Raw genomic sequence first — 23,116 nt, forward strand, 5'->3', positions numbered from 1 at the left:
ACATATTGCACGTTATTGCTATTAATTGTTTTGTATATTGAATTTTTGTTTATCTGCTGAGAAAATAATGAACAAAATCAACTCAGTTATCAAGGTGAACAAAACAAACACCATAGACTTATATAATGAATAGCAGACGTGGCCTGTGTGACATCACCAATCCCATGGGTGATGGAGCCATTGTGAATCACACAACCATTGTCATCTTGGCAGTGCCTGACTCTGGCTAATCCAAAAATGGGTAATGAATGAAGCCGCTACCTGGCGGCCAGCTTTGTGATAGCACTCACCTGTCACTCAAATCGACCATGTCCTTAATTATGCACGATTTTAAACCATAATATAATATAAACAGGTGAGTTATGTAAAAATTCAATCCGGTACAGCTGTCATGAAGGGGGTATCAGGCTGTAAACAAGTTTATTTCTGCTGTAAAGTTGGACATTTTAATGTGGGGATGCTATGGAGATTGACTCCCTTTGGCTATTCAAGGAACTGCAGTTTTTGGCACTTACATGTTGGCTTCAATTTCCAGCCCCGGAGGTTTCTGCTTGGGAAACACTAAATAATCTGGAAAGATAATGAAGAATACCGCTCAATGCCAGCACAACCTGCTTACATTCCCTTCTTTGGCTTAAAGCTGCAGTAGGTAGAAAGCCTAAAAACAGTCCATTGTTGAGTCAGGCTTGCTTTCTTCCCACTCCAGAGTTGGTCCATCTCAGGCGCAACTTGCAGCAATATAAACGGTAATTGGCATACAAATCAGCAGTGACACAGTTTGACTCTGAGTGGCCAAAAAAGCCAGTGTCAAAGCCCATGTTGAGTGTGTTTGTCTCAGTACTCACCAGAAAAAAGTTGATTATTTCCCCTCTTTACTCTCACAATTTGACTTTCAAATACATTTCTTCTCCGGTCAGCAGTCCACATGGACACAGAGACTAATTACCTTGCTGTAAAGAGCATGGTTGGATCGTCCACGGTCGCTGTTGCACACAGGTTTAGAAGCAAGCTTGAAAATAAATCCACTTTTTAATCCCAATAGATCTCTCATCTGGCTGGTCCGCATTTCCATAATTTCTCCGTGGTCGCTCCTGCAGACGGGCTGAGAGGCAGGAGTAAAAGTAAATCTGCTTTTTCATCTCAAAAGTGTAATAAGCATATGTTGAGCTCTGGTCTGGTTGGTCCGCAGGTTTGCGATTTCTTGGTAGATGCTGCAGAGGGCTGAAAAGCAGCAGTGGAAATTTAAAAAAGTTTGAAACATACACTCTGAACTCTCCTCCTGCCAATAAAGGAACCAGCATCAAAGCAACTCTGGTGTATTTCTCCTCCAGAAGTTCCAGTCTGCCACTGACCCTCTCATCAGAGCCCATCGGCTCTGAGCAGCTGTCTGTCGGCTCTGTGTCTCAGCTCCGCCCGGTCCTCTCGGCCCTCGGCAGAGCCCCGCGACAGACGCGAGTAAACACAACTGAAGGTGAAGTCAAAAATAACCAAGTGAGCTGACAAACTCCAGGGCAGAGCATGTTGCTCATTAGCTGGACTCTTTTCTTTTTTAGGATTCTCTGTCTGATAATTTATTTTTATAGCACCTTTTCCTGCAGGAGTTTCTGCCACTTATTCAAGGTCTCGCCGAAGAAACGTGCACATGCAGCTGCACTGGTAGATCAGCCAATAGGAGCCCACGGTCTGAAATGACCTTTGATTGGTTTAAGTCTACCGTCATGGGCCAGATCCTCTAAATGCTGAAATGCTTTTTGAAAAACAGAAAATCTAAAAAGTTTGATACATGAAAGGGGAGCTCTGGATGTGGTATGCATCAAATAAACATCGGACTCAAACTTCCCAGCACCACCTCTAATAGAAAGTCCTGCATCAGACCTGTTTCAATTTGAAATGTGACATTGGAGACAACAGTCTGCTGCTTGCTGTGTGATATGTGGTCAGTGTGGGCATTACAACACATCGAAATTAGCTGCTGCAGTTCATTTCCTCTCTTTTCACTTTCCTCCATTCTTTCTCTTTTACTGTTTTGTCATTTTTAGTCTTATTTATTTATTTTTTGACAGTGAAGCTCTTTCCTTTTCCCCATCTTCTTCTCTTCCTTTGTTAGTTTTACATGTTACTTCCTTGGAACAAAGCCTCGGCAGGCGTCTATTCCTTAATTAAATGAAAACACAGCGTGGCTTAAAGAGAACAAAGCTACTTTTACATCATAATGAGCAGTTCATCTAAAGATATTCTGTCACCATTAATGTTGTTATTGTTTCGAGCACATTTCCCTCTCATACCCTCTGCTAATTTCATGCATCCACTCAAGTGCTACATTAAACAAACAGTCAGCACAGTGCAATAAAAGCACCCTGAATGTAAACTTTAACAATTTGCATTTTTATCACATACTGTATTATGTAGTTTTCTTTCTTTATTTCTCTTTCTTGCTTGTTTTATCCCTTTTAGAATGAAAAATATCATGCAGAAGTAGTGATCTCTGTGTCTTGATACTTGAGATGTGCCTCTAATAGTCTGTTAGCTGGAGTATTAGTGTAACAGTGTACATCAGTGGTATATTTTCTCAAAAGGAGCAACATCTCAGCATGAAATCACGTTGAAATGCAGATCTTCTCATTTCTATTCAGAAGTGGTGCTAGTTTTGTGGCTATAAAGCCAGGCCTGTTTTATCTAATGAGCATGGAGTAGTTAATTCTCCTCTGCTCCACAGCTCCTGGCAGGAGACAGTCTTGGAGGACAATTTGTTTACAAGGCAGGAGGTAATTGCAAAGGCTCGACCTCTCAGCTCAGCCAAGGAAATATCAAGGCTGGTTTTTGGAATCACTGAGGGGAAGCAGACAATTAGTCACCACTGAAAACACCTCTGGTGAGCACACCACGGTTTCTGTCTTTGGAGCCGCACAGCATGTCCAGAGATCGTCCGAGCCGAGTGGTGAGTAGGCAGGATGCGCCTGTTTTGTTGTTACGTTGGAGAAGAATTATTTGATTAGCTCCAACTTGGCAGTAGAGCATTGTTGCCTGTGGACAATTGATCCATTCTTCTCCGTGTAAAGTGTCTCGGCTGCTCTGTTGAAGCTCAAGCCACCAAGCAGCATTGTCTACTTTAGCTGGGACAGATTGGAGCATTCCTGCCCCATCGTCCTGTTCTCTGTAGTGCGTCCAATCAATGACATGAGTTTTGTGGTCTCAAGAACTGGACTCTTATCTTGTCATCTGCACCTCCTTCTTTGGATTTGATCCTTTTCTGCTAAACTAATTCATGAAATTATGTAAAAACACTAAAAACACTGGCCATTTTGTATTGACATTATATTTTCTTGTTCAGAAAAACACAGATGTATAAACTCTTTCATCAGCAAACCAGTTTGATGTAGTTTTTTGAATGTGCATATTTGCTAAGGCAGCATGTCTGTGACAACCAGGTGGACTTTTAACCAACTGTTGGTTAAAGGTTGCAGACATACAGTAACAGGCAAAAAAAAGTGCTGCTTTTTGTCCCATTTTTACACGATTTTCATTCACATTGTAAAAAAGTTATGTTATACATTATCTATCCATTTAGTGACATTAGTTGATTTAGAATGGAAAAGTCATAATATTGGGGATTAGGGGTGACACACTGTAGGAACTTTTAAAAACTTGAAATTACTTTTTGCACAAAAATATCTTTTTTGTGTCTCCTCTATTCCAGAGAAAATGCCTGCTGTTAATCTCTGCATTTTAGTCTCAATGATGCGCAGCAGTGAAGCACACAGAACAGCATGCACCCGCAATACAATGAGGAGAACTAAGTGAGGGTGCTGAAGTAAGCCACGTTCTGCACTTTATGATGCCACGGCAGAATGTCTATTTTATTTAAACTGTTTTTCTCTGCATGTTTGAGGATACTGAATTTAATGATCATTTGTAGAAAATCTTATTTTATTAATGTGGCCCAGTGTTTTTTTTTTTAAAGATAAAACACTGAAATTTGCTTTGAATATTTATGGTCCAAGGAGGATAAATTCTAATGTTTTTAACCCTCCTGACCACTCCATGTGCAGCATCATTAGGCCAAAACAATGTGCAAAATACAGGGTCTCTGACCCATTAATTAACAAATAGAACCCCCCGACAACCTGAGAAATAAATTTCTGGAGCATCTAAATTTTTCTATTTAGCCATGCTGTGAACCCTATTTACATATGGTGATGATGGGCAGCTCGATAGTTTGTTGGTGCTGCACCTCTTGGCACACCATCATACATGCAGCTGTGCAACTATAAATATAGGCTTATTAATACATTTAAACTCTGCTGTTCTGCTGCTCCTCGTCATATTTGAAAAACCTCATTCATATCTTCAAAGTCCTGTGAACATGGACGAAGAAGAAGACGACATACTTTATTAATCCTCTTTGAGGGCAATTCAGTTTTTCACTCCATTGTTAATTTATACCCACGCATAGGCCTGAATACACGCATTAGTTATTAAGGGAGGTGTTACAGTGATGGAGCTGCCCTGAGTCAGTTGCCCCAAACAGTTAGGTGTCCAGTCCCTTGCTTAAGGGAACCTCAGCAGAGCTCAGGAGGTGAAGTGGGATTTCTGCATACTACAGTCTTTGAAAGTGAGTCATTATGCAAAATATTAGTCCTTATTGACCCAATGAGAAGACAACAATTAGCAGCAGTGTGTTGAAACTCCCTTACTGTTAAATCTGAAGATTGAAGTAATTACTGAAAGTGTATTTATACTAGGATTGTGCGCGATTAGTCGACTATATGATTAAACGTCGCCACCCTCGCTAGTCGGCACCAGAAATACTAGTCGTTTAAACTATTTATCAGTATTTCATTCATGTCCAATGCCAGTTAACTGTTGCCTCTAAGATGTTATGCAGCCGCCTGCCACTAGTTGGGGCTTCGGCCCCATCAGACAGCGGCCCCTCTCACCGTACACTGTAAGCATGTATGCCCCAATGATCCAGGCAACCCTGGATGTTTATATCTGCAAAGTCAGACAGATGACAGCTCGTAACGCCAGCGCAGTTTGTCAGTGTTTAATTTCGAAAATAGAAATAATGTTGAATGTAGACTGACAGAATAAACTAGTATATAATCCCTCGACTGGATCAATGTGTGACCACACTCAAAATTGACATTGACATTAAGAGCAGCTGCTGCTAGCTTTGCTAACGTTAGCCACACTGTGTAGCAGGCTGACAGCTAACATCAGCTCCGGGTCATTTACCCACCAACACTGTGATCCTCTTTGGTCTGAAAAGTTGAAGCATTCAGCCAGTTGTTGTCATATTTTGTACCAGAATGTGTAATGTTTGTATTGCACAGCGAGAAGTAGCGCAAATTTCAGTGGCATTTAAAGTATGATTTGGTGATAGTAGACTGTGAATAATGGCTTCAAATGGCTCTGGACAGTGTTTAATGTTAAAAAAAAATTATTACTTTCTGCTCAATTCTAACTGCTTCTTGAGTGTTTTCTTGGTGTTAGACTAGTTGAATAGTCTAAATGAAATTTTGCATTTAATCAACAGGGAAATTACTTGCCAGGAACATCACTAATTTCTACTGTGCTAGTGGTGTGTTAAATACATGTGTTTTGAGAGTTCTGAGGAAGCACCTCTGTTGGCCTGAGGAGGCAGAAGCACAAGTGAGCATGCTGTGTTGGAAACACAAAGGGCACGTCCCTTCTGCAATCTGCATGTTTCACTGCATTATTGTTCATTATCGGCCACAGCGGCGTGGCTGGTATTGTTTTCACCTTGTGAGTCTTTGTCTGTGTAACTGTGCGTACACCTACTGTAGAGAGAACTGCTGCACAAGAAGTTGTAAGTGTTCTGCCACATGTTATGTCTGTCTGTCTGTCTATGGACAGATTTAGTCAACGTGCAAGCATCACAAAACTTTACAGGTGTGCAGTTGACATCAAAATGAAGGCTGAGTTTTAAGATGGCTGTTGTCTGACCCGTGAGGCTGACATTTTTCAGGAATCCCATGGGTCACAGATCTCCAGTGAGATTTCTGTGTGATGAATTTCACTATTCATACTACCAGTAGTTCTCATAGTTCTGAAATGAATGAAGACTATTTTCTTCATTGTGAATATAATGCTTGTTGTTTTTTTTGTTGTTGTTGTTGTTGTTGTTTTCTTACTGTCTTCTGTTTCTGTTTTGGATAATATATTATTTTTTTTCTCTCAGTCATGAGATTGGGATGGTATGATCAAAATCTGAAATGATCTCTAGTTTACTCTTTCCGTCTTTTTTTTTTTTTAACATTTTGCCTGGATATGTGCACCCTACAGTTCCCTGACACTTTACTGTCTACAGCAACACCTCTGTGCCTGTATTTGACCATGGATGAGGTCAGATCCCAAATTAAGTTAGACACAAACTGTGTGTAACTGATCACTTCCAGATTTAGTTAAATATATGATAAACATATCAAAATCTGAGCTGCAGATATTTTAGTGTTGTTTAGTCATAATGATCTCTGCTCTGCAATTTCACAATACAAATTAACCACATTGGAATAAAATGTAAATTTAGTCTGGAAGCAAGTGTTGCTCTTTGTAACTCAACAACCAACATTTTTTTTATAAAACCTTACAGAAAAACTTAAATCACTATATATCACTATAATAAAACTCATAATCTAATATTAATTTAAAAACAGCATGATGAAATCACCTGACAGCTTGTTCTTTTTTGGGGTTTTGCTCTGTTCTCCCATAGAACTGAACTTTCTGCAGATTTGTGACCATGATTAATTTTCCCTCCATGCATAAATAAAAGGTGTGTCATGTTATGCACAAGCTCAACATGACACTCTCCCCCCGTCTATACTGGAATATGCAAACACACACATGCACCTAAGGAAATCAATGGACCTTTGCACCATTAGGAGCCTGCATCCTGAACTTGGACAGCTTATTTTGCAAGTGAGACATATTCTCCCACTGATCTGATGTAAATCTGTATTCTCTGAGCTAAGTGCAATGAGAGCCAGTCGATAGCAGTCAGCTACAGTTTTTCCATACGACACAAGTGGATCTCTGCAGAGGTGCGATTGATTAGCGGAGCGGGATCTGCATCAGAGTTCAACATAATGAGCCTGACGGTGGGAAGTCTGCAGCAGCGAACAAGCAACACAAACTCTCACCAAACCTTGCAGACTGTTCAGTCTTTAACTTCATCTGAAGGAAGAAGTGTGTTTGAAGAATTGCTGGATCTATATTTTATACTAAGCTGTAATAACCTGACCTATTGGCATGACTATTTGTAGCCTACACCATTGAAGTAATAACTGCAATAAATGTAAGAGACAGAAATGGCCAATTATTATTTCTGCAACTTTTAAATTGTATGGGCTACCTTGAAATAACCTTTTTTCCCCTGAATGATCATAATGCATATAATTAGTAGGCCAGGTTGCACAAATCTGGGCATTTAGAACAATTTAATAAACACAGCAGTGCATCTGCACCAACCATCTTAAACAATAAAGGAACTGGCTAATTATACACAATGAGCCTCAGAATAATTATGATATGACAAAAACTCATTCAGCACAAAAGATTTGACCTGCAGTCTGTTGTGCTTGTCTATGTGCATTTCTCACTGTACCTCCACATAGTTTCACACATCTGAAGTAGTTTGATGCAGCTTAATTATTCCCACTTTCCACAGCATGTTTTTTTTGGTACATCCAGTAACAGATGAAGTGGTATCTGAAGGTGATGTGACCAAAAATCTCAACAGGAGTAGCAGAAAGCGGCAGCAGGAATCAATACTTCATCCAGTAATGGGATGAATTTCATGAGCTCGTGAGAGATTTTTCCCCGAAAACAGCCAAATAGAATACAATAAAACTCACTTGCCTGGATTTTCATTGTACAAACTTATCCAAGGCATGAGTGGTGGAGCTTGTAGCTTGCTTTTCATGTTCACCATTTTATGAGCATCATTTTGGCTATAGTTTCCTTTCTGCACCCTGCTTCATCTTCTGTCACAAATGCACCTGGAGTTGTGGATTTTGCATCAGCCTCTTTCCCAACCATCAGATGTTTTGTCTTTTTTTTTTGTTTGTTTTTGAATAGCATTTGCATTTTTTTTCCAGCTTTTTCGCTTAGCCTACTCTCCATGTATAGCTGCTTCCATAGTCTTAGTCACATGGTCATGTAGGTACGGGCAGACAGTTGGCTGGTTCTGGCCAATCACATTGTTCGGAGTCCTAAACGTTTTAATTAAAGGTAGGTAGGATTTGTCACAAAAAGATTTATTGTTATGTCTCATTCTTGGGAAGTCAAATACCAACATTTTGTGTTGGTGAAGTGTCCCGAGTACAGCTAAATAATGAGAAATCCAGGCAGAGGGCAGCGTTTCTGCAGTTACAGCCACCACCACACACTTTTAATGGGTCATAAGTGATAAATCTATACACTGATTGTTTCAGGCATTTTGTGCTTTTTGCCTTTAACTTTTTTAATTTGAAAAATACCAGATAACTTTGCTACAAACTACTACTTATAATAAAAAAAAAAAAAATCAACATTTGTCAATGTTATGAGGCAGCAACTGGGGGAGAGAGAAAGGGAAGATGGCCTCCACTGGGGCCCATAAATGCCCACACACAGCGCTGGGACCGTAACATTTCAGCATTAAAATGTGTAAAAATGCTAGACATACTGTATATATTTTGTTAAGTTGTGCACTTACATTATAACAAATACAGAGAAATCCATAATTTACTCAACAATGTCTTTCCTGCTAGCGATGGCTAGTCAGGTGTTAGCTGCCATAAATTACAGGAAAACATGACATCAGAGAGTGACCAAAGAAATCAGCAAACCTGACTAAACGTAACATCAATAAAACTGTACAGAATAACTCCCATGATCCTTTGCTACTTGAGAACATCATCAAATTATATCTTTTGTTATTATTTTAATGTGAGAGACACCCCTACTGGCAGAAACTATATATTGTGTGTTTAATCGCTGTTAATCTGGCTTCCTTTGATATAAGCATCAGAGTAGAATCTCCTTTTTCCTGGAGCCGCTTTAAAAAAAACTGAAGTTAATTCATTTATCCTCCATTTGGGGCTCTTGTCTCCTTCAACGCACTCTTTCTCCTGCAGAAAATTATTCAGCATTTCAAATAAGAATTCAGACTTTTAATTCATCTTATAAAACCTCTAACCCCATGCTCATGGAGCTTGACTGAGTTAATTATGGCAGCAAATGTGCCCTTGAAAAATCACTGTTGAGTCCAGTGATTATTCAAATGCTCACAATCATCTGCTTTGATTCGATAGTGTCTTTGCACATTGACTATGCATGTCTTTTCTTCCATAATTGATTTGCTTGTAAACAGCTTATTAGTGCAAAGATTGCTTTAGGACTCAATAAACTCATCTCATTAGGAGGGAAATGCATTAGTGCTGATTAATATGAAGCTTGAATACTGATGATGCGTCATGCAGGAGCGCAGAGGAGTGTGAGAGGTTTTATTCCTCTGAAAAAAATCTGCATAATCATCCTTTTATTTGAAACAAACAAACAATGCATTTCCAGCCTGCGAGGAGCTCCAGAAAGCATGTTAGCATCCATCCCGGCTCGTCAGTCCATCTGCGCGCGCTCTTTGTTTCAAGACACACACACACACACACACTCCGCAGTATGCCAGTGGGCAGTGCTGGTGTGAGAATGCCATCTGTACTCACACCATCAGATCCACCCTGGCGGCTGTCCACACCATGCCCTGCTTATTTATCACCGGCTGGCACATGGCGATGATGGTAATTGATTTTATTGAGGCCTCCCCTACCCGTCAACACCTCACCACCCCCTCCCCTTTCCTCCCAAACTCCTCTGCCTCCTCTCCACACAGCAGCATCCCGCTGCCTCGCCACAGCAGCTCCGTCAACTGCTCTTATTTTTTCTTTATGTGTCAAGGAGACGGGATGGTGTTATTGTAAATGATGGGTTGTGGAGAGAATACACTGATAGTAGCGTCGATTGTATTGCATGTGCAGTGGAGCGCGAGCCTGCGGTGCATACGGTGCCAATGTGCATTCAGGCTTGAGGCTCTGTATATGTGAAGGGCCGGAGGGTGATGGAGAGGAATGACAGCGCTGAGTGCTGCTGCAGTGGGACAGCCATCGCTGGTTCAAGCCAAAGGAACCAGGACGGTCAATAACACTCAATGACTGCCACAGAGGCTCCATGTTAGGGGCCTCATGGAGCCTGAGGAGACTCATTAGGAGTCAGGTACACTGAGTGATAGTGTGGCTCCCCTGGCAATTAACTCCACAAAGCTGACTGCATTTTATTGGGACTTTGTAAAAGCACTCTGCGCTTGCCTGAGTTACCGAACAACCATATATGTCAGTTTCATGTTTCAGTTTTTAGCAGCTGCACATGCTTGACCATGGAAGGACAAAAACCACTTTCTCTCTGCAATCTAAATGTCATTGCACCACCTTATAGAATAGATTTCCATCAGATCAATAGAAGAGTATTTCTACATGTGATGCTTTGATAGAACCATACAGTCAGGTTATCTCTGTATGTTGTGTCACTGCTTACACCTGACAGCAGATAACATATTTTTATATGCCACACAGGCTGTATGACAAAATTCATATATGAACTTCTGCATTACAATGTCTAAAACTGCAGGACATTTGTTATATATTCTTTCTTCTTGCTAGCCACTAGTTGCTATAAGATCAGCTACGAGTGAAGAAGGATGTCGGTAGACATAACCATGACGTGAATAAAATCCATGAACATGATTTCTCCCCTAGTCATGTCAGATAGACTTTCATTTGCAGTGGTGGTTCTTTAACTGTGAAGAAAATTCCCATGATCCCACGCTACTCCGGGCGTCATTGGACTACATCCTGTGTTATTGTTTTAACATGACAGAGACCTCTAGTGGCAGAACTTACATATTGTACATTTAACATAAATATATACGTTTTATTTATCCAAGTTAATAAACTTAAACTGTCTGGTGTTAACTGTCAGAACTCTAAAGAACTTAAAAACATCAGTTCTTCTAACTTTAAGTCTTGACTTGAAATGATGAGTTAAATTAATGTACAGTACAAAGTTCAATCAACTCATTTAATTAAGTCTCTAAAGAAACATGATCAGTGTTTGAGAGTTAAATCCCTCCTGAGACCATTCTTTTCCTAGAGTTTAAATGAGGCTATATCATAAAAATTTGTCTCCCTAATACACTTCAGGATAAGTCATAGTTGCTTGTTTTCACAGTAATGAAAACACTGCGAACCACGATGAAGGTTAGTATTGTATTATCTGCACTTGCACAATGCTATAAATTCACTGATAACAGTTTCTCATATTGTCTTTATGCCAACGCTGGAACAAAATAGCTCCAACGGGAGCAGCTGCAGCTGTGTGAAATAAAGAACTGACACTTGAAACTGAGAAAATGTGAAATGAAATCAAATTTGTTTGAGATGTTTGTTAGTGTGACTGAAGAGTTGTTGGTTCAACTTTATATCTTAAGCTTATTGAACATGTTTTCTTAAGTACACTTGAATTGATGTCAAGTCTATTTGACTAGAAAGGTTGATTTGTTTTGAAACATACAAAATAACCTCAAGTCGTCTTTTCATTGCAGACATTATCTTTTTTTTTAAGTTAAAACAAATAGTTTAATTTTACAGTTCACAATGTGGTAAAGTTTTATCAGTTCAACACAATCTGCTATATTTTAAGTGACAATACAGTCACGGCAATCATTAAAATGCAGGTGTAGAAAGTACAGGTAATAACCACATAAGATTTGTACACGTTTATCACATGAAAGTAATTTTAGTAGGTTGTTATTTTGAGATTATGAACTGCTGTGAGCACAGCAGGAAATCACATTCCAAAGTCACCAGACTTGCTTCGTAAATGTTTGGCAGAAATATAATTAGTGTGTTTTTAGTTGGATGAAACACATGCAAACTACCAGTTTCATCTTTGAGGAAAGTAAGTGATTTTCAGTGAGGTATAATTATGACTTTGTATGTTTACAGATGTATTACTCATTTCAGTGTGGTGCATGCATGTGTTTTTATATGCATGCATGTGTTTAACCAGGGGTTGTTGTATCTGAGCAGCACCATCTCAGGCTTTTATTACCCACCCCAGTGCACAGCTCCCGGGAACGAGCCCAGCATTAGGATGGGCGGCAGGTGGGATTGCAGGTCCAGGGAAAGATCAATGCAATTTGCAAAGTGCCTTCCCCACAATTTCAGTGTTGGATTGTCTCCAGCGGTGAGAGCGAGGGGCACACAGTGAAGGATAAAAGTCATGACTCAACTTAACTTCAGCAAAATTCGTTGCTTTTTTATCCAGTCTGTCAGCAATGACATGGGCTAACAGACTGAAAGAAAACATAGCTGTGTGATCTGCATCTCCTGTCTGCCTGCAGCTCTACAGCAGTAAATACATCTCCACTTGTTGTTGGCAAGCGGAGCAACTATCAGGACAGTCTGGTACAGCAGGATTGATACCATCGCACTGTTCCACTTTACACTTCAAACTGTAAATTGTTGCTCCACTCCTGCTTTGCCCCAAAGTGTAAATCTTTTTAAAATCTAACTTTGTCCTCTCTTCACCTGTCAGAAGGCAAAAGGAATGATCTGCAATGATTTCTAGTGCAGCATCCCCATCCAATTCAACCCTGTGACTCTTAATAGCGAAAATCCTGAAGGTTTTATTGCTAAATAAAGCATAATGTACATTAAGCCAGTGGCTTATGTTAGATTAATGATCGTTTCCTTTGAAAATGTTTTTTTTTTTTCCCCGTGGTGGTGAGACTTTAGCTCAAATTCACGCCTGGGAGGAGACGTCTACTGATTCTAAAACTTGTTTGGCTATAAATTAATCTAGTTATCACTCTCTTAGGTGTATTTCCCTCAGCCTTACTTTGTTTACACAGCGGGGAAACAAAATCTCAAAACAAACACACACTATTAAGTCAAGTTAATTCATATTTAGTAAAGTTTTTCCCAGGGGGTTTACAATCTGCTGCTAATGTTGTACAGTTTTGTCAGCTTACAATAGTGTCTATCATTAAGAAACACTTAATTATTCACTGCAGAGAGATGTTTTGTAGGAAATAGAGGTTCTGTCACAATCCCAGTCAGTGCGATATTCTACAAATGACTACATGGTAAAGCTGCAATTCATTATCACCTCAACAAATTACAGCTGCCTGAATAAACTCAAGGTAATCCTACACAATTTCCACAAAGCTACTCACAGTATCTGTTTGAGTACAAGCCAGCTGTCAATAGTTATAATTAAAATGAATGACGTGATTTTTTTCTGGACATTTTATACTTTAAATAATCCCAAGGATAAGAAATCCGATGAGGTATTTTTGCTTGTGAGCCATTGTGGAGTCATCTGATTTGCAGAGAGGGACACGATGAGTGACGACGAGCCTCACTTGCAACTATCAGAAGCTAATACTTTTTTAAAAATACTTTTTACAAGCAGAAAAACAACCTATAATGATATCCTCACAGTCTTTGAGCACCAGAATCCTCCCAAATGTCCAACTTTGCCTTTGATGATGCAATGTCCAAAATTTGGTATCCTCCACTGGCTTTTATGTCATTAGTTTTAGCCAGCAGCTAGTCTACATCACCGTGAGATCAAACATACCTTTGTTTGACAGGATGTGGGGTCAAAGGTTGTGTCGTAGACTTTCACAATGAAACCCTGTCATGTCAGCTGATTTGGCTTGATATTGCTGTATTATTGGATATAATGTTAAATCATTTTCATTTCTGATTTCTCCACGAAATAAAATGTGACAGTATTATATGTGTTAGATTATTGCCCATCCAAGAACGATTCATTTTTACCTGTGCCTGCACCTGTGAATTTATATAAATATATCTTTTACCTATTAGAAAGTGTTTTGGCAGGTCACTTGTCAGGAAACCTGGTGCAGGATCAAATCAGCATGACAAGCACTCCATTCCCATCACTAAAAACATTAAGGTCCGGTCACACACGTGAATGTGAACAGAGGTCATCGCCTGTGAAGGTGAGCATCATTGCCTTTGGTTGAGGCTGTGACTCCGCCCCCTCGAAGTTCACTAAAGTCGAACTCAGTGCAAAGAAAGGATGGAAATTAGTGGCCGTGCGCTTTAATTTGTGTATGTGTGACCTTGTCCTTACTCTGCTGTTTCCATGGGAACATTGTAACTGACAGAGACAGAGCCAAAAGAGTCGGCTACAATAAACCAATGAATCTGAAACAGTTTTCATTCTATGGTATCTTAGACAACCACAAGATAGATAACATGAGAGGCTGAGGAGTATTTTTGAAATGTTTTTATTCATTACAATAAATCATAAACCACACCATGTTAATGCAGGTCCGTTCTTCCCTTTGTCTGCAATGAAAATCTTGCCTTTAAAAGGCTAAACACCAACAAATATGGATGGAAGCAGAACATTTCATAAGATAAAAATATGTGAGTTTCAGAAATGATTACATCTTTCTTTTTTTTCCGAGGCATTTTGACTTTTGGACATTACAATCCTCTGGAGTGATGGGAAATGTCTGGCTCACACAGAAGCTGTGTTCAGCCTTGATGTTAGACACTCAGCTGTGCTGCTAAGTCAGTGACATGGTGCTACTAGCTTAAAATCACATGTGAAGTTAGCAGAAGTAGTTGCTAAATCTGTCCATGAAGAATATTTTCCTTCTCTGAAGATATCCTAGTTATAACAAGACTGAACTAGCAAAGGAGTTTTGTGTTTGTATGTGTGGTATTTACTCAGGTTGGGAAATCGTCGAGTAGAAATCGTCTCTGTTGCTGGTTGTTACCAAGCGTCTGCCTACTAGCTGGAGTAGAAAACTAGATTTCAGTTCACAGGAGTCTGCTGAAGGTAGTGATTGTTTTAGTCACTCCATGTTTTTCCAGGGAAAATGAAGATAACACAAGCAAAGAGTTTTTTTGAGCATGAAATGCCCCACAATGTGTATAAATTTTTGTTATATCTTTTACTTTCTTGGTAACCATTGTATAATGGCAATATGACAGCTGTGGGCGTGCTTTACTGTCATTATTGGCACAACACTAATGGGGTCACTTGCTGAGTTGGAATCCACCTTGTTTTGTTTTTGTTTTTTTTGGAAATGATTCATTTTAAACAATCCAAATAACTCTCAAAAGCCATTGTTTTGGCAGATGTAGTGCCTAAGTTCTCCAGGAACACCAGGCCCGCAGATATTTTTAGGTCAAGGACAGACAGCATTTGGGCGTCCCCTCTCCAGTCTGTGTCTGGATCTTTGCCCCGCAGATCCTCAGGGACGGAAGCTACGGTAGGACTCTAAAATAAGTCTGATGTGCCCGGCACAATCAATGGCTCTGCTGCAGCTGGCCTACTTTAGCTGCCTCGCACACTGAACCGTGATCAGCAAACAGCATCTAAACACACACAGAAGCCTCCCACTAGTGACTGCCTTCACCAGATCTCATTTATTTTTCATTTTCTCTCCATCTTTCTCTCACTGTGACGGCTCTAACATGCACGTTTTGGGAATAGTTCACTTCATGCGATTAAAGTTGTATTTTTTTTTCCAATTGCAACATCATTATAGTGTATTTTTTATTTTGTCTTTGACATTCTGATATATATTTGTAAGTATTTTTGGCAATTTGAAAAGAGAAAAACGGCATTTTTAAAAAGATACACTTGCACACTTTTGTGCATTAAATTAATATTCCGTCAGATCTACGCAGAAACAGGTGGCAACTTTGGTAGAACATGTTGGATCATTACAGCAGTTTTGATAATGATTTTGATGTCGTCTTTGTTTTGCCTTTCAAATACAGACTTTGATTTGGTTCATAAGGCAAAGCTGGGAATTTGATCACAACCAGTAGCACCAGAAGTAGCCTATCTGTCAGCTGAAGCTCTGAGGTGCATTGTGAAGTTGTGTGTATCCATTTGTATGTGAGCAGAGAATGTAGTTAAAACTTCAGTTTTTAAACTGTGAAAGGAGCCGACTTATAAATTGAAGTATATATACTGTAAGGAGTTAAATAGTCATGTTGTACTTGAGTGCATTATGCAGCTGCAGTCTCAGTTGAACTGTAAGGACTGAAACCAGTTGAAAAATGTAATTTAAAGAGTTTGTCCCCGTGTCCACATAGTGTTTATTTTCCTCACAAAAAAGTTGGCAGGGCACTGGGATGAAGTGTGCATGAGTTTGACATCATGATTGACATTAGCTAGTTTGCTAACTTAAATGGACAGTTCACCCCAAAATCAAAATACGCATTTCCACTTGGCCTGTAGTGCTATTTGTTCTTTTTTTTTTGGTGTAAGGTGCAGAGTTTTGAAGATATCGGCTGTAGAGATGCCTGTCTTCTCTTCAGTATAACAGGATTAAAAGGCATTCAGCTTGTGGTTGTCAAAGCACCAAAAAAAAAAGAAAAGAAAAAAGAAAGAAACCAAAAAAAAAGATCAGTGAAAAATCAAAATCAGTGTCTCTTTACAAAAATAATGACCCGAACACTCAAAATAATCCACAGAGCAGTTTAATGACAAAATACTTCAGCAAGAGGAATGTGCTGCTCTCTATGTGATGGTGTTATTTCACAGAAGGAAATCACCTTTTACTACTACAATTTCACAGGGGAATTATACAGTATAACACTATTTAAAACACCTTGTTCACCTGCTACGTTTATTTCTGGAGTCTTTTCTGAAAAGAGCAGAAAAGGTCTATCTGTGCACTTTGATACAGTATTTTATAATTGTGTGCTGTTTTGATGAAGTTAGAGCTGCAAAAAGATTTAGCTTCTTTGTGGAATAACCCACAGGAGCACTTCTTCATTTACAAATCAAGCATGTATTGATTAATCATTTTAAAATATACTTTTCAAAATGATAAAAAATGACAGTGGATGCAGTTTGTGAACATCATGAAGCTGTGTGGGCTCATTGGAGTTGTAGAGTTGTACAACATTGCAGATGAAAGGCAGAAATCATGTTTATGGATGAGGAAATGCATTAAAGTTTTCTTTACGTTTGCAGCTTCCTTCCTCACAATCTGACGTGTTCGACATGTCTGTGTTTTCCCAAAAGTTATAGCAAATAGCCGCTAGTAGGAAACTTTTCTCTGGGTTTGAGCATTGTTGGAAACATTTTGGATAATGCCAGTACACAACTTAACAAAATATATAAGATAGGTTGCGCACTTTAGTGCAGAAATGTCACATATTATAGTTTCAAAATGTAAGTTGAAGTGCAACCCTATCAGGATGTGAAATGCTAGGCGAAGTGACACACAAGGAGGAGCTGAAGTGTCATTTGAAGAGCAAACAATGAAAAAAGTTGAATTATCGGTTAAACTGAGCTTAAGTGTATTTTCCTCAGCCTCACTTTCCTTGCACAGTGGCAAAACACAATCCCACACTGAAGACAGACTCACACTGTCAAGACAAGATTATTTATGTGAAGTAAAATCACAAGTTTATCCCAGGGGGCTTACAATCTGCTGCTAATGTTGCACAACCTGTGAAGCTTGCAATACCCTCTATAATTAGGAAAAACTTCATCATTCACTGCAGGGAAACATTTTGTAGGGAATGCAAATTTTCATGACTCTGGTCAGTACAATATTTCAGAAAAAAATTCTACTAATCAGCTATATTTAGAAATTCATTACTTCCTAAACATGAAAATTACAGCTCTCTGAATGCATTGAAGGTAATATTATATAATTGCAACTATGCAAGTTACATACAGTAGTTGTCGGAGTGTCAGTTGAAAAGTAAGTGTAAGAGGTTGCATTTTTTCATGCACAGGGCTGGCCTGTCTCGACGCAATTTGACTTGATACGTCAGCCCAGAATGGCAGGGGTTTGCATTTCTTCACTTGAAGGTGTGTCTTTTACCTGAAGACAGGCTGTATAGCGGTGGAGAAACCCTTCATATGTCTCCAGGATAAACACACGGTTTCCTTAAATTCTCAGCAGTAACTTGACAAGGCTCCGACACAACTGAAAGCAAATATAAAACAGTAAAATATTGCTGATACCTGAAATCACAAACCGTGACAGAGGATATAAAAACATAAAGCTACAAAAGCGCTGAGAGCTGCACATAAAGAGAATTTAAGAAACGTCTTTCTCTCTGCTGTCCTGTGCAACACGCGAGCCCAGTGTCACCTCATCCGCTTGTTCGAGGGGAGGAGAGGAGGGTCGTTACGGGCTGTCCGCGGCGGTTGAGACATCGCTGCCACTTGCTTGGAGGAGGGTAGGGCTCGCTTTGACCCCACTCCAGAGTAGCTCCATCTTGGGCGTGGCTCAGTGCAGCTCGGCACGCTGAAAGTAATAATGGAAACACGATTTGACTTGGCACAGCCAAAAGCATCGGTGGAAGAGGCCCAAAGCAGAGTGCGCCACTCATGGAAGTGAGCAGACCAATAACAGACTTATAAGACTTATAAAAACATTGTATGACCGAAAGCCACAAAGGTTATGTGCGTTCAGAATGAAACAATAAAAACCATAAGTCAAGCTGAACACACAGTAATATGAGAGTGTCCATTTCAATCATAGCTGTGTGATTTGGGAGAGAATGGATGGTATCTATGAAGCAGAGAGCATGGAGAGTCTGCGGTCAAAGCCCTTTGTCTGGGTGGTCTGATTTTACAGAGGACCTGCTGGAGGCAGAATGAATGAGTGAGCACAGGTCAGACTGAACAGCTCAGTTCAGTTCAGCCACACTAGAAAACAACGGCAAGAATGACTTCATATATGAGCCAGAGATATAGAAAAAACCCACCACCAAATGCGTCATGTAAATGGAGCTCTGAGCCGTATTCTCAGCCCGACCCTCTGCAGCAGCACAAGCTGTGAGTGATAGAGCTTTGAAAGATCGAGCGTGTCTGGGTGTGGAACTGCGGAATGAGTTGTTTGCTTGCGGGGGTAAGTGTGCCGTGTCTTTTCACCTTGTAAAGTAATTGAAAGAAGAAAGACTGGCAGAACTGTTGACTGGAAAAACTTTTTTTCAGATTTCCTTTGTGTCGTCTGTTGTGTTGCACACGTATAGCGTCTTACTGCTCACTGCCTACATCTGAAGATAGATTAGATTTAGATTAGGTTTTATTTTGAACATGTCAAAAGAAAAGAAAATAGAATATACAAGTAAGAAAAAAAAACTGAAGTAACAAAAGAACTTAACAGCAAGCGTTCAGCACAACAACAGTACTTTTTAACACTCTTCAAACACATTTTTTTTTTCCAAATGAACAAAACAGCACATTTCAGAATCAATCGACACATCCTATCCTCCATTCTTACTTTGCTAGTTCCCCTCTCTGATCATCCATCCCAAATGCATTCAGTATGTTACTTTTAAATATTCTTTTAAATTTAATAAGAATTGATAAGAATGAAGTTAGAATCAGTTAGTGAATGTCTCAATGCATAGCGAACATTATTTTCAAGGTTTTGAAAGGTTTTTTTTTATGAAGCTCAGAGGCCAGAAAAAATGTTTATAACAAAGTCATGAGGTTTGAAATGATTAATGCATCATATCTGCTGCATTTCAGCACAAAAATCCACTACAAGCAAAAGATATATGAAGTCTGCAAGTATTTACAAATGCATGAGAGCAGATCTATTTTTAACTAAATCTCTTTAATCCATCCCAAGCAGGTCTTTATTTTCTAGCAGGTTCCAGCTCAGGAATGGAGCATCATATTGTATGTACATATACTATCTGTTGAGTATTGAGTCAAACTCAACCCCCTGGGGACTTGAAAGGTGGTTGTTGAAGGGTAGCTTCAGTATGTTTCAGACCATATTTTCCAGTGTCTACATGACTAATGAGGACAACAGTTGTTGATCCAATACTGAGATAGAGATGTGAAACTGAGTTATAACCTCCAGGCAACTGTACACCATCAAAGTACGTCTACTAAAGGTGCTTATTTTTGACACTGACTGGCTCAGTCTATTATTATAAGTGTTATGGAAAGGAACTCTACGCAGAATGATGATTGTTTAAAGAGTAAGATTGTTATTTACCCAGGGACAGCTACTTTATTGCTCGCACCAAACTAACCAGACTCTCTTTGAAAAACTGTGATTTTAACATCATCATCATTCAAACTCAAGAAGAAAAAACAACAATCACCAACTGTGGTTTTGTTGAAATAAACCTTTTATTCATGAGAGGGAGGTCAAACATCAGACTAGCACCTGTGAGAAATGGCACGTGCAGTCAGAATATTTTCACATCTAATACCGTGAATTAAGGATTTATTTTGACCAAACAACCAGAGTTGGCGAGCAAAGACATTTTTTGGTGATTTTTATTTTGGTTCTGTTGAGTTTGAATGCAGATGACAGTGATGATGTTAAAATCACCGTTTTGTAAAGGGAGTCTGCTCAGATTGGTGGGAGCAATTTAACAGCTATTTCTGGTTAAACATAATGATTACCCTGTTTTGACCACAAGTTTTCTCTTTCACATCAGAAACACTTTCATTCTGCACCAGTTCTGTGGATCTCGTATTTCAGCTGCATCTGACAGGCGTTAACGTAAGCTGAAGCATTTATTTAGACTTCAAGTCTATTTTTCAACAATATGCATGCAAATGCAAGACTGATGCCCAGTAAAGAGGCACTGAAAATCTGTTTCAACCACATTTTGTAACCGAGGTGGAGTTAAGTGTGCTCCACAGCCAGAGGTCAGCTCATTCTGTTTTGCTTTAATCCCACAGACTCTCCCTTCACTTCTCCCATCAGCTGGGAAACAAGACAAGGGAACTTCTTGAACTCTTTCTGCAGTGTTTTCATGGGCAAACTGTACATTTACTGACACTAGACAACCTCGGAGCTTCAGTCCCTCTGCTCTGATCGCCAATAACTGTCTGTCCTTCTTTCTGTGTTTTGCTTATCCACACCGACTGCACACTCACATACACAGACTGTAGTGCTTATGCCAAAATCATATACAGGGTGTCCACAAAGTCTCTTTACAATTCAAAAAAATTATTACAAAAGCAATCGATGAGATATGTTAATCAGTTTTGCTCTATGTACTCAGTGGTTATCAAAGTTTTTAATCACATTGCATTTGTGTATTTCAGGTACCCTGTTGATGAAATAGGTTCTGTTAAATAAAACCCTAAAAATGGCTACTCCTTAAGAAAGGGCACAATGTGTATCATGGTTTATTGAAACAAAATCGGATAAGCAGACTTAGCGAAACTACAGGATAAAGTATGGAAGACGTCCACCGTCACGTCTGTCAATTCGTGCATGGCACAAGAAATTTATGGAGACAGGGACAGTGTTGGATAAAGGGAGGAGTGGACGATCAAGAACATGGCAAGAAGTCAAGTACCGTCTTGATGTGCTTCATGCAACTAATGGTGCCCATATAAAGGTGTATTAAATGAGGCAAAAAAAACTCCAATATCTACTTTTCATTTTGTAATAATTTCCACAGATTTGTCTATTCATTTGTTTTTGTAATAAATTTGACTTTATGGACACCCTGTACATGGTGTTGAGACATACATCAGGAATATTCACACATTGAAAGAAAACTGCAGACTGCACAGAAAGTTTGGCTGCTCATTTCCTGCTGATGCTTTGAAAGGCATTGATGAGAAGTTTCCTGTATAGATGCCTCAGTATGTTGTGAAGGAGGATGTCACGCGAGTGTGATGCTGACATGACAGGGGTTACTATTTAAAAAGGGTCTATCTCTGAACAATCTGAGCCTGTCGGTGGCAAAAACAAGTGCTTTTAGTTACTCCAATAGAGGGAATATATTGTAGCTTAGTTTTGCTTCTACCGGCTGCAGCATTGTCCCTTAATACTGGACCAGTTTCAAAAATTGTTGTTCCCATTAGTCACTTAGACATGAAAAAGAAAAAGAAAAACATAAAAACATGGGAAAATGAGGTTGAAAAATACTGATGTGGAAATATTTTCTCTTTGTAGAGCAGAAGAACAGGTTCTTGGCTCAGTTCGGATTTGAAAGGAGTAGATTAGAATAATGACGAAGATTTCACAGAGGGGCAAAAGTATCAGAATGTTCATAAATTTCTTAAAGCACTTCTGCAACATGAGGCGCTTTTGTATGCCGAATATGTTCCTAACTGTTTTATTATCGCCAAAAATTATGTCCACTGTGTCTGTCTTACCTCCTTGAGCCAGCTCGTACATTTGTTTTGTGCATTACAGTGCTAATCTCCTGCTCCCTCATTGGTCTGGAGAACAGCTGCCATAACTGACTAATTGGCCAGCCTTATGCTGCACTTTGTGAACAGAACAGAGTGTGGCAGAGAAGGAGTTTGATCTGCGGCCAGGGACTGAGTGAAGATAAAGAGAAGTGAAACACTGAGGCATGGGGTGTAACTACATGTCTTGACTCTGTTGTTCTGTTGCAAGAAGAAATAACTCTGACTTTCAGCCTTCGAGGGTTATAATATGCAGGACTGTTTGTAAGTGCACCATTCAAAGTTGGCTCCTGCTACCCAGCTCAGTGAAGGAGAGATACAGAGTGAATGGAGAAAGGAAGCAGCGTTAACAAGACCAAAGCAGTGAATTAGACAAATAAAAGGTTATCTTATGATTCTTTCACAGTGGTTACTTTCTAAAGGACAAATAAAGATGCCTGATTCTTCACCCTGTGCTGCGTGCTCTCAGTCTGCTCTGCCCATGTGTCTGTGTGCAGGTTAGAGTATCTCTCTGCAGCTCTCACAGGCGGAGAGCAGAGGAGAGAGATGCAGTAGGCCTGGGTTTCATATCAATAACTGATGGCATGTTGTGTAGTTGTGCATGTTGTCTGTTCTGATAGTTGTTGATCCATCCATCTGTCCATTTTCTTCCACTTTTCCGGGGTCAGGTAGTGTTGGCAGCAGGCCGAGCACGACAACCCTCTGCTGCACTTGTGAACTCCTTCACCTCAGTTGTCTCCTTTTTACACAAAGGAGCTGTATTTCAGCTGCGAGCTCCATCCATATGTCTGAGCCCTTCACCCCCTGATAGCTGTCTGACTTAAAAATAACAAACAAAAGAAAAGGTATGGAT

The sequence above is a fragment of the Lutjanus erythropterus genome, chromosome 1 (assembly GCF_056507025.1).
Source record: "Lutjanus erythropterus isolate fLutEry1 chromosome 1, fLutEry1.hap2, whole genome shotgun sequence".
NCBI classification, from domain to species: domain Eukaryota; kingdom Metazoa; phylum Chordata; class Actinopteri; order Lutjaniformes; family Lutjanidae; genus Lutjanus; species Lutjanus erythropterus.